Raw genomic sequence first — 11,289 nt, forward strand, 5'->3', positions numbered from 1 at the left:
GATAGATAGATAGATAGATAGATAGATAGATAGATAGATAGATAGATAGATAGATAGATAGATAAATAGATAGATAGATAGATAGATAGATAGATAGATAGATAGATAGATAGATAGATAGATAGATAGATAGATAGATAGATAGATAGATAGATAGATAGATAGATAGATAGATAGATAGATAGATAGATAGATAGATAGATAGATAGATAGATAGATAGATAGATAGATAGATAGATAGATAGATAGATAGATAGATAGATAGATAGATAGATAGATAGATAGATAGATAGATAGATAGATAGATAGATAGATAGATAGATAGATAGATAGATAGATAGATAGATAGATAGATAGATAGATAGATAGATAGATAGATAGATAGATAGATAGATAGATAGATAGATAGATAGATAGATAGATAGATAGATAGATAGATAGATAGATAGATAGATAGATAGATAGATAGATAGATAGATAGATAGATAGATAGATAGATAGATAGATAGATAGATAGATAGATAGATAGATAGATAGATAAATAGATAGATAAATAGATAGATAGATAGATAGATAGATAGATAGATAGATAGATAGATAGATAGATAGATAAATAGATAGATAGATAGATAGATAGATAGATAGATAGATAGATAGATAGATAGATAGATAGATAGATAGATAGATAGATAGATAGATAGATAGATAGATAGATAGATAGATAGATAGATAGATAGATAGATAGATAGATAGATAGGTAGATAGATAGATAGATAGATAGATAGATAGATAGATGGATAGATAGATGGATAGATAGAGATATAGATAGATAAATAGTTAGAGAGAAAGGGAGAGATAAAGAGAGAGAGAGAGTGAGAGAGAGAGAAAGAGAGAGGGAGAGGGAGAGAGAGAGAGAGAGAGAGAGAGAGAGAGAGAGAGAGAGAGAGAGGAGTATTTGAATAGATATATGGACAATGACATACGAAGTTAGGTATACAAAGAAAGATGTGTTTGTGTAAGCTATGTTTGGTTAAGGAATTCATGAAGTTTGATAGGTCTAAGATTCCTGTAGAGGAAAGCCTTTAAATCGGATTGAGCAATCTGCTGGGGTGGGAGGGGGGGTTGGGGTTGGGGGGGGAAGTCCACTAGCCAAATAAGTGATGTGTCCGAATTTTGAAAGTAATTCCAGCAATTTTAAATTACTTCAATAAAACTATGTTTAGCTTCTTCTAACATCCAAAAGTTTTTTTTGTAGCGAAGCTACTCTATAAGACTAAGGGTTATTGTGTGTGTGTGTGTGTATGTGTGTGTGTGTGAGACTGAGGGGGGGGGGTGTGATAGGATGGTTATATATCTCATCGTATTATAGATAGCTTTCTGCGGATATTAAAATGAGAAATTTAAAGATTAAAAAGGGTAATGATTTTATTGTTTTTATTTTAATATTCGTGGAAAATTGTCTGTATTGGGCTAGGGTATCGTCAGCAAATTATAACTTTATTAGAATGCATGAAAATCTGGTGCAACATCCATTATTAAATATCAATTCCTATCAATTACCAGCAGTATAGTCGTGTGAAATAAAAAAATTATATATAATCCTAATAATTTATCTATCTATCTAGTTATCTAACTATCTATCTCTTTTTTTCTATCTATATATATTTTTCTCTATTATCTACCTATCTATTTTTGTGGAAAATAAATTAAAAATGTAATCATCATTTTAATTATGAATGTAATTTAGTACATGATTAAAGCGTTTGTATTTACAGTACATTTATTTAGTACTGTATATATAGATACTATTAAGTATCTTTTTTATTTATACTATATGTTTATAAATTAATCTATCTATCTTTTTTTATTAACATATCAATCAAACTATAGCTTATAAATTCTGTACATAATTTATATTTTATCATTTTATATTCTTTTATAGAATGTGATAAGGGTTTTTTGATTGAAGCTTAAAATCTAAATAACTACTGAACCGATATGGTTCTCTTACTCTATATAAGGTAAGCTTTACATTCTGTGATGATTTTATGCTATTTTCTAGTTATTTTATGCTAGAACCCCTGGATGCTAGTATATTAATACAGGAATAACATTTATACTTATATATACAATTTATTTATGTCAAAATAAGGGATAATAAACAATAAATGTATATAAATCCCCAATGATGATAAATAGGATAACCCTTTATTTAGATTAAAATTATTGGTCGAATAGTTTGGAACAGACTAATAAACATTAAATAAATGTACCCAACGTTTTTGTAGTATGGCTTCGAACCCGATTAATATCCGCTGGATCAAGACCGGCTCTCAACCACACTGAGAAATCATGCATAGCATAACAAACACAGACAATTTTCACAAATATTGAAATAAAAATCATAAAATTAATACAAGCCATGGCCGTCGGCCTATTGGGTCTAAAAAACTGGTTTTGTATTTTTTATATTTCACTATCTGTGGAAAGCTGTCTTTAATATAATGCCGAAGGCACGGGCTAAAAAACTGGTTTTAATCTTATGATTGTACATTTTTATATTCGTAGAAAGCCGTTTATAATACGATGCTAGACATAGTTTTTTCGTATGGATGAGAACCGGTTCCTATCCACCGGATTCGAATGAATACGAGAATAGTTATTTCTCGCATCGTATTATAAACGGCTTTCCGCGGATATAGAATGTACAATTATGAGATTAAAACTAGTTTTTTTAGCCCTGAGGTGACGAAGTCACCGGCTAAAAAAACTAGTTTTAATCTTATGATTGTACATTTCTATATTCGTAGAAAGCTGGATATAATACGATGCTAGACATAGTTTTTTCGTATGGATGGGAACCGGTTCCTATCCACCAGATTCGAATGAATACGAGAAAAGAGTTTAAATTAATAATGAATTTATTATTACTTGGATCTTACACCAAGAAGTGAAACTTGTAGCTGGCTAAAATTACGATACCCCCATCTACCCCATTTAACACGTCCAATCCCCTCCCCTATTGTATGAACTAACTGACCAATAATTGATGATCATTGATGCTGTGATAATATCCACATATGTATATTCTATAATCTTTCAATGACATCAATTTCTTTACAAATAACACAGTAAAAGCATACAATGCATGTGTTTTCAGCACGGTTGAGAATATGTTAATCAAATCTTCACCAAACCTCCACATTACACCAAAAATTATTCTGTATATCTAAAATTAGTGAAACTTTCAGAAAATTGGATATAAATATAAAAAAAAAAATTTTTTTCTAACTATTGCTTTAATATAAAACACAGTTTTGTTGTGCGAATATAATATTTCTATCCCGAAAAGAATGATACTACTATTAAAGATATGCATATATCCCCCCCCCCCCCTCCAAATACCAAACCGTGCCCCGTATTTCTCTTTCTTATTCTTCATGTGTGTATCTATCCATCTACATGAAGAGCGGACGGGATAAAAACTACGGGAATTTACTCTTTTCATGTCCGCTGAATATGGTGCGTAGCCTCGTAGCCACTCAACAGTTGGCGGTGTGGTTTCTCAATGGATATAGGATATATGTACGTGGATATATTGACAGGGGAAAATTGAGCTTGCTAATATGGACCCCATTTATTGGTCCGTTCGTTCATCCAGTAGGAGGGAATGGGATAAAGGGGTGAATTTGGGGTATCGCCAGCTTCGAGCATCACTTTATCAGAGTACATGAAAATCTGGTGCAACATCCAAGCAACAATTTATGGATTGGCTTGATGAATGGACGGATGGCATCTGGGACAACAAGTCTAAAACAAGGGACAAAGACAAAAGTGTATTAAAAATCAGCTATGTGACGTCATAAAAATGAGGGATTATCCATCTCTTTTTTAGGGTTTTTCATTTCTAATCTCACCTCCCTCATTTTTATGACGTCACATAGCTGATTTTAAACACACATTGGTCTTTGTCTAAACAAGAACCGATTGGGCTCTACTCAGCTCTGTAGGGAATATACCTACTGTCCTGTGATGGTTTTAAGCTATTTTCTTCGGGAGTTCGACACCCCAAACCCCCCAAAAAATGAAAAATACCCCCCAATTTTTTTTTATTCTTAAAACTGAAATTAAAAAAGGGTGGTCGACTACCCCCCCGCCTCCCTCAAAATTTGTTTTTATTTTTTATTTTTAAATCTAAAATGCGAAAAATTAGGTTGATCAAACCTCTTGGGGCAAAGCCCCTTGAGGCTAGGGGCTAAGCCGCTAGTTTATTGATACATTGAATATGAGTTTTTAAATATCTACTGCCATTGTATAATGAACAAACAAATCGACAAAAAATCTTTTTTTTTCGTTTTTCAATCAGATTAGCGATACACAATGAAAGATAAATTTATATGCCACTCCGATGAAGATAAACAAAATTACCCTTTTTATAGAATAAAATTATTGTTCGAAAAAATTTGAATTGAATCAATTTCAATAAAAGTTTTTAAGCCAACTAATAAAAACATATTGATAAAACTTTGGGTAATTTACTGGCCAGTGTCCCCTCCCTCCCTGTGACATTTATAATTATAGTGAAGTTTTTAAACTATAGAATGTTATCCTTATACTAAAGTAACAGGATGTTTGTCTGTGTGTTTGTGTGTATTTTTTTACTCTTTTGAAACTCAAATTTAAAATGGGATGAGGCCGACTTTTCCCCCGCTACCTTAAGTGCCCCTAGAGGCTTCTAGGAGGCATATCCGCTAGTTATACATATAGTAACAGGATGTCTATATGTATGTGCGGCTAAACTGATTATTTTTCATTTATAAGTAATGTTTTTCAAGGGTCCAGGCAAGGTTTTGGTGGATTTTAGGATGTGAGGACAGGAAGAAGATGATTAAAGTCTACAGATTATGACATCATACGATAAAATAGCCAATGAGAGGCCAGTATACATTGTAATTGACCAATGGTAAAATTTATGCTGGCCTCTTATTGGTTATTTTATCGTATGACGTCATAATCTGTAGAGGGACTTTAATAATCTTCGAACAGGAAGGTTTAACATCCCCCCCTCTTGGAGTTTACAGTATAACAAAAAAATTGTACATAATTAGTAAAAAAATAAGTAAATATTTTTTATTTTTCTAAATAATAAGGAATTATTATATGTATATTATTATTTTGCTAAATATGTAACAATATTGTTGTTTTATAATGATAAGCAACATTAATACATTTAGATTTCTATAATACAACAAAAATATATTTTATAAAAAAAATATGTAAACCTGAATAACTTAAAAAAATTAAGCTATACATATATTATTAGAATTGAATGTCTCTTAAAATCCGAATTATGGGTTTTTATATTACTCACGATCTGCACAAATTTATATGCATTTTACATGCATTTCATACCTATCATATATAGTATGAGTTTCATTATCCAAACTATCTCCAACAGTGCAAGCTAAGATATTATTTCCTACCTAGCATATACAGTATGGGTTTCATTATCCAAACTCTCTCCAACAGTGCAAGCTAAGATATTATTTCCTACCTAGCATATACAGTATGGGTTTCATTATCCAAACTATCTCCAACAGTGCAAGCTAAGATATTATTTCCTACCTAGTATATACAGTATGGGTTTCATTATCCAAACTATCTCCAACAGTGCAAGCTAAGATATTATTTCCTACCTAGCATATACAGTATGGGTTTATTTATCCAAACTCTCTCCAACAGTGCAAGCTAAGATATTATTTCCTACATAGTATATACAGTATGGGTTTCATTATCAAAACTGTCTCCAACAGTGCAAGCTAAGATATTATTTCCTACCTAGTATATACAGTATGGGTTTATTTATCCAAACTGTCTCCAACAGTGCAAGCTAAGATATTATTTCCTACCTAGTATATACAGTATGGGTTTCATTATCCAAACTATCTCCAACAGTTAAAAGATAATATATTATTTCCTGCCTAGCATATACAGTATGGGTTTCATTATCCATACTGTCTCCAACAGTGCAAGCTAAGATATTATTTCCTACCTAGTATATACAGTATGGGTTTCATTAGCCCAACTCTCCAACAGTGCAAGCTAAGATATTATTTCCTACATAGTATATACAGTATAGGTTTCATTATCCAAACTGTCTCCAACAGTGCAAGCTAAGATATTATTTCCTACCTAGTATATACAGTATGGGTTTCATTATCCAAACTATCTCCAACAGTGCAAGCTAAGATATTATTTCCTACCTAGTATACACGGTGTTTCAGAAAAAACTGCGTTTTCCGTTTTTCTGACACAACCAGAAGGAATACAGAAAAAACGATTATATGTCCTTATTCTCTGTAAAAAAGTACATCAAATTTATAACAGGTGTTTTTCATTATCTCTAAAATGAAATTTTTAGTGTAATTGGTAGAAAATTGTATTGGCCGTATTAAGATGTTGTTTTCAAGTGAATAAATTTTTGAAAACCAACCTTAAGGCACAAAATTCTACCAGAAAAAAGCATCATACGCATCTTTTGAAATATTTATGCTTTAAAATGCGCCGTTATTTTCAGAGATATTAAAAAACACCTGTAACAATTTCAATGCATATTTTTATAGAAAATATTGACATATAATTATTTTTTTTTGTACTCTTAACCCTTAACAGTCGGGCCCCTTGCCGCACCCTAATCAGTCGGGGGGGGGGGGGGGGGGGCGTTCAACGCCCCCCCATATTATCTCAGTTCCTATTAGAGCTAGAGGGCTAAAACATTTTGTGCAAGTCCCCTGTGTTATGATGAATTTCCGACCTTTTATAAGTCTAAGTCAATTTTTGCTTCCTTCACCCTTTTATTTAACAACCTTTGTTTTTAGGTCCTTTTTTACTTAAAAATTTCAAACGGCTGTAATTTTTTTATTTTGAAGCTAGAAGAACAATTTTTTTGCAGAAAATGTTTATTTTTATGTAAATTTTATATTTGAAATATCAAACATAAATTTCAGCGGCCGCAGCTGTATTTGGCAGCTGCCAGCCGCCGCAGTCGGCGGTCGGCGGGAAAACGGCGGCGGATCTTTATGAGATTTTAATACGTTATCAAGACATGTAAGAAAAGCTTAAGTTTAAAATTTGAAGTCTCTAAGTCAAAAATTGCGGCCACAGGAGCCTTTAAAAGATTTCTGGAGACCTGGAGGATCAGGACCTGCAGGATCATGCCTGGAACCTGAAATTGACTTAAACACCTGTATTTAAGATAAGGATGTACTACTAAAGGATATTTTAGTAATTTGGTAAGATAAAATGCTTTGTTTAAGTCAAAAAAATATTTTTGTTCTTTACCTGGATGACCCTGCCAGGTTTGCTGGCATCCTGTGCCCGCCAGGATGGAGATTTTCAAAAAATTCCAACTCTCAGTTATGTGTAATACCCATACTTAAAAAGTCAAGCAGTTTGGGCTCTTTATCTTTCACACACAGAAAATGAGATAGAAAAAACCGGAAGGGGGGGCGTTCAACGCCCCCCCCCCCCCCCGACCGTTAAGGGTTAATGGTTGTTTCACAAATTTGGAAAACGCAGTTTTTTTTTAAATGCCCTGTATACAGCATGGGTTTCATAATCCAAACTCCCCAACAGTGCAAGCTAAGATATTATTTCCTACCTAGTATATACAGTATGGGTTTCATTATCCAAACTCTCTCCAACAGTGCAAGCTAAGATATCATTTCCTACCTAGCATATACAGTATGGGTTTCATTATCCAAACTCTCTCCAACAGTGCAAGCTAAGATATTATTTCCTACCTAGTATATACAGTATGGGTTTCATTATCCAAACTCTCTCCAACAGTGCAAGCTAAGATATAATTTCCTACCTAGTATATACATTATGGGTTTCATTATCCAAACTCTCTCCAACAGTGCAAGCTAAGATATTATTTCCTACCTAGCATATACAGTATGGGTTTCATTATCCAAACTATCTCCAACAGTGCAAGCTAAGATATTACTTCCTGCCTAGTATATACAGTATGAGTTTCATTAGCCCAACTCTCCAACAGTGCAAGCTAAGATATTATTTCATTAACATCAACATAAGCAATACTAAGAAAAGGAGTTACAAAATAAAAATAAAAACAAGGATGATAACGCAGGGAGGGAAGATACATTGGGCTGTTTATTACACTAGTCCCCAAAGATTTGTTTTGTCGTTTTCTTATTAGTTGCCTTAACAACTTTGGGGATTTTGACATGTTGGTTTACTTATTTTAGTATCCAAACATTTCAACCAATGTGGGTAATATAACGAATGGGTAATTTTTGTGTCATCATGAGAGGGGGGGGGGCGGGGGCGGGTTTATTTGAGTGAAAAAGTTCGAAAATCTGGGACCTTTTAAATATGCAACTTGTATGTCATTTTTTTTGATACATTAATTTTTAATATTATAGCATGACTATTTCTATTATTTTGTAGGACCTTTAATTAAGAAAACCTCGGGGTAATGAACCAAAAATACTTATTATTACTTATATGTTTTTATTTCTTATTGCATAAGGTATAATTGAGGTACATAACCGAGAAATAATTAAAAGCTAGAGAAGGAATGTTCCTTAAATAGGGGACAAATTAAACTACTTTTTGCCAAATTATTCAAGATGACGTCATATTAGAAGGTTTAATAAGTTACAATGCACTTCTACCAGCTTCTGCTTATGATAATATACATTTTTTTTTGTAATTACCATCTGTTATTATTAAAAGGATTAATACATTCCAACAAAATTATATCGTTCTAAGAAAGTATCTTTACTTTCGAATAATTTTCTTGAAATCTTTTTTTGCCGTAGGAATCTAAAGGGATAAAACAATTGCAGAAAAATTAATGTACATCCCAAATGTTGATGCACAAAATTACACCTTCTGTAGATTACAACGTTGAACTACTTAAAGGACCAACCAATCAAAACTCAATAAAAGTTTCCAAAGTTGTTCAGCCAACAAATAAGAAAATGTTATTATAAAACTTTGTGAACTAGTGTATTAAATATCCCAATATCCCCTCCCTCCCTGGCAGAACTCCCTTGACAAATCTTGTGAAGACAAGTTTATAAAACATTGCAACAGATGCAACTGTACGTGTACACCCCCTTGAATGTTAATTAAACGATTGGGTTTAAAATATTGCCACGGTCGTAGCGGTCATGCGTCTTGCGTCATATTGACAGGGTGACGCAAATTTCAGATCTCAGTTTTCGCCGTTTGATTTACTATTTTTCTCTATAAGATAAAAGCGATGCTTGCTAGATTATCTAATTCGCTATAATATAAAGATAAATTTTTCTCAAATCGCCAAATCTAGGGTCTGAATTTTGCGTCACCCTTACAATCTGAAAGTTGGGAAGAGAATAAGGGAAGGGGTAGAACCGGTTATCAAAATGTTTAGTTGTCTTGACTTTAATTTAAACTCTACCAATTAAACAAGGATGATACAGCGAGAGAGGGGACAATGGGCTGTTTATTACTCTAGTATCTAAAGTTTTATATTACTTTTTCTTAGTCATTGGCTTTACAACTTTGAGGACTTTGATGAATTTTGATTGTTTATTTCATTAAGTTGAATGTTCAAACGTTTCAACCAACAATTTTAATCTACAGAAAGGGTAGTTTTGTGTATTATCATTGGGGATGTACATCAATTGTCAGCAATTGTCTTTTCTCCTTAGATCCATAAAATCAAAAGGAAGGAAATACGAACAATAACTCCTGTAAATGTAAACATAATCCTTTGCTACACAACATAAACAGACAAATACACATCTTGATACTTTTATGTAAAGATTTGTAGGGGAAGTGAGAAACAAAAATCTATCCCAAAACATATATCAATTGATTAAGTAGTTTATGATATCTTAGTGGACCTTAAACTGCATTATATAATAGAATTGTATATTTTTTTCAGAATGATATGGTATACATGCAATCGATTTAGATATTACATCAGATTTTCATAAAGTGATAGTAGCATCTTTTTAAATTAACGATAGCTCCAATACATCCCCTTCCCCCCTACTAGATAAACAAACTGACCAGTAAATGAGATCCATATTAGTAAAATTAACGACAATTTTCCCATTTGTAGGGGTAGTAGTATAGTGAGAAATAAAAATATTCTAAATCTAGAATCTATTGATTCAGGGGTTAATGCGATCTAGATGGACAGCCAAAAAACCTGACTACATCGTATAATAGAATTGTATTTTTATTCTAGAATGAGATAGCATCATGAATGGATAATAGAATACGTGGATATATCAACAGGGAAAAATTTGTCGTCAATGGAACTCATTTATTGGTCAGTTCGGTCATCCAGTAGAAGGGAAAGAGATAAGGTAAAATGGTTGGATGTGGTTTAGCCAGCTGAAAGTATCACTTTATCAGAGTACATGAAAGTCTATTGCATCATCAAAGTAATTACATATCGGTGGCAACCTGTCAAAGACACACTCAACCAATCATAAAATAGTAGATATATAGGGTACAAAAATGGATATATTTACTGAAGGATCTCGCTAACCGCTGAACCAATCTGGTTCTCCTTTACAGGATAGCTTCTCATAGGTCCCGGGAAGGTTTATAACTATTTTGTGGAAGGGTACCAACACCCTCCCAAGATGAATCGCCCCTAGAAAATAATTTCCCTCGCCCCCCCCAAAAAAAAAAATTAAATTTTTTTCAACTAAAATCATCTAAATACTTCATATAAAATAGCCTTAAACCATCCCGGGAAAGCTTCCCTAACATGGATATTTTTATTCTTCAGGAAATCCCTCCACCGAGATGATTGCATCTGACATAATAATTGTCATCTATAATAATTGCATTCAAGATCACATAAACAGATTTATATCAAAGCAAGGATATGGAAAAATTATTTATTGGATCATATTATAAGGAGCTTTCCAAGGATATAAAATAAAAATAATAAGATTTTAATCCGAAGGGCCAAAAGACAGGGTTAACAAAACTGGTATAACTTTGTGATTTATATTTAATATTTGTGGAAAATTGTCTGTAATACGATGCTATAGATTATTTTTCAGTATGGCTAATAACCGGTTTAAATCCAACGAATATTAATCGGTTTCTAAGCTATGCTGGAAAATACTTTTTATAAAAAAACAGTAAACGGTTATTTAGTAATTAGAACAACAGTAGTAGTACGGTTTTTCTGTATTAAAGGAAGCATGCAAGAAATACCACGCTTTAACTGCTGAAAGACTGCCACAAGTA

This window comes from Acartia tonsa, chromosome 11 (assembly GCF_053477335.1).
Source record: "Acartia tonsa isolate MP-2025a chromosome 11, ASM5347733v1, whole genome shotgun sequence".
Taxonomy (NCBI): domain Eukaryota; kingdom Metazoa; phylum Arthropoda; class Copepoda; order Calanoida; family Acartiidae; genus Acartia; species Acartia tonsa.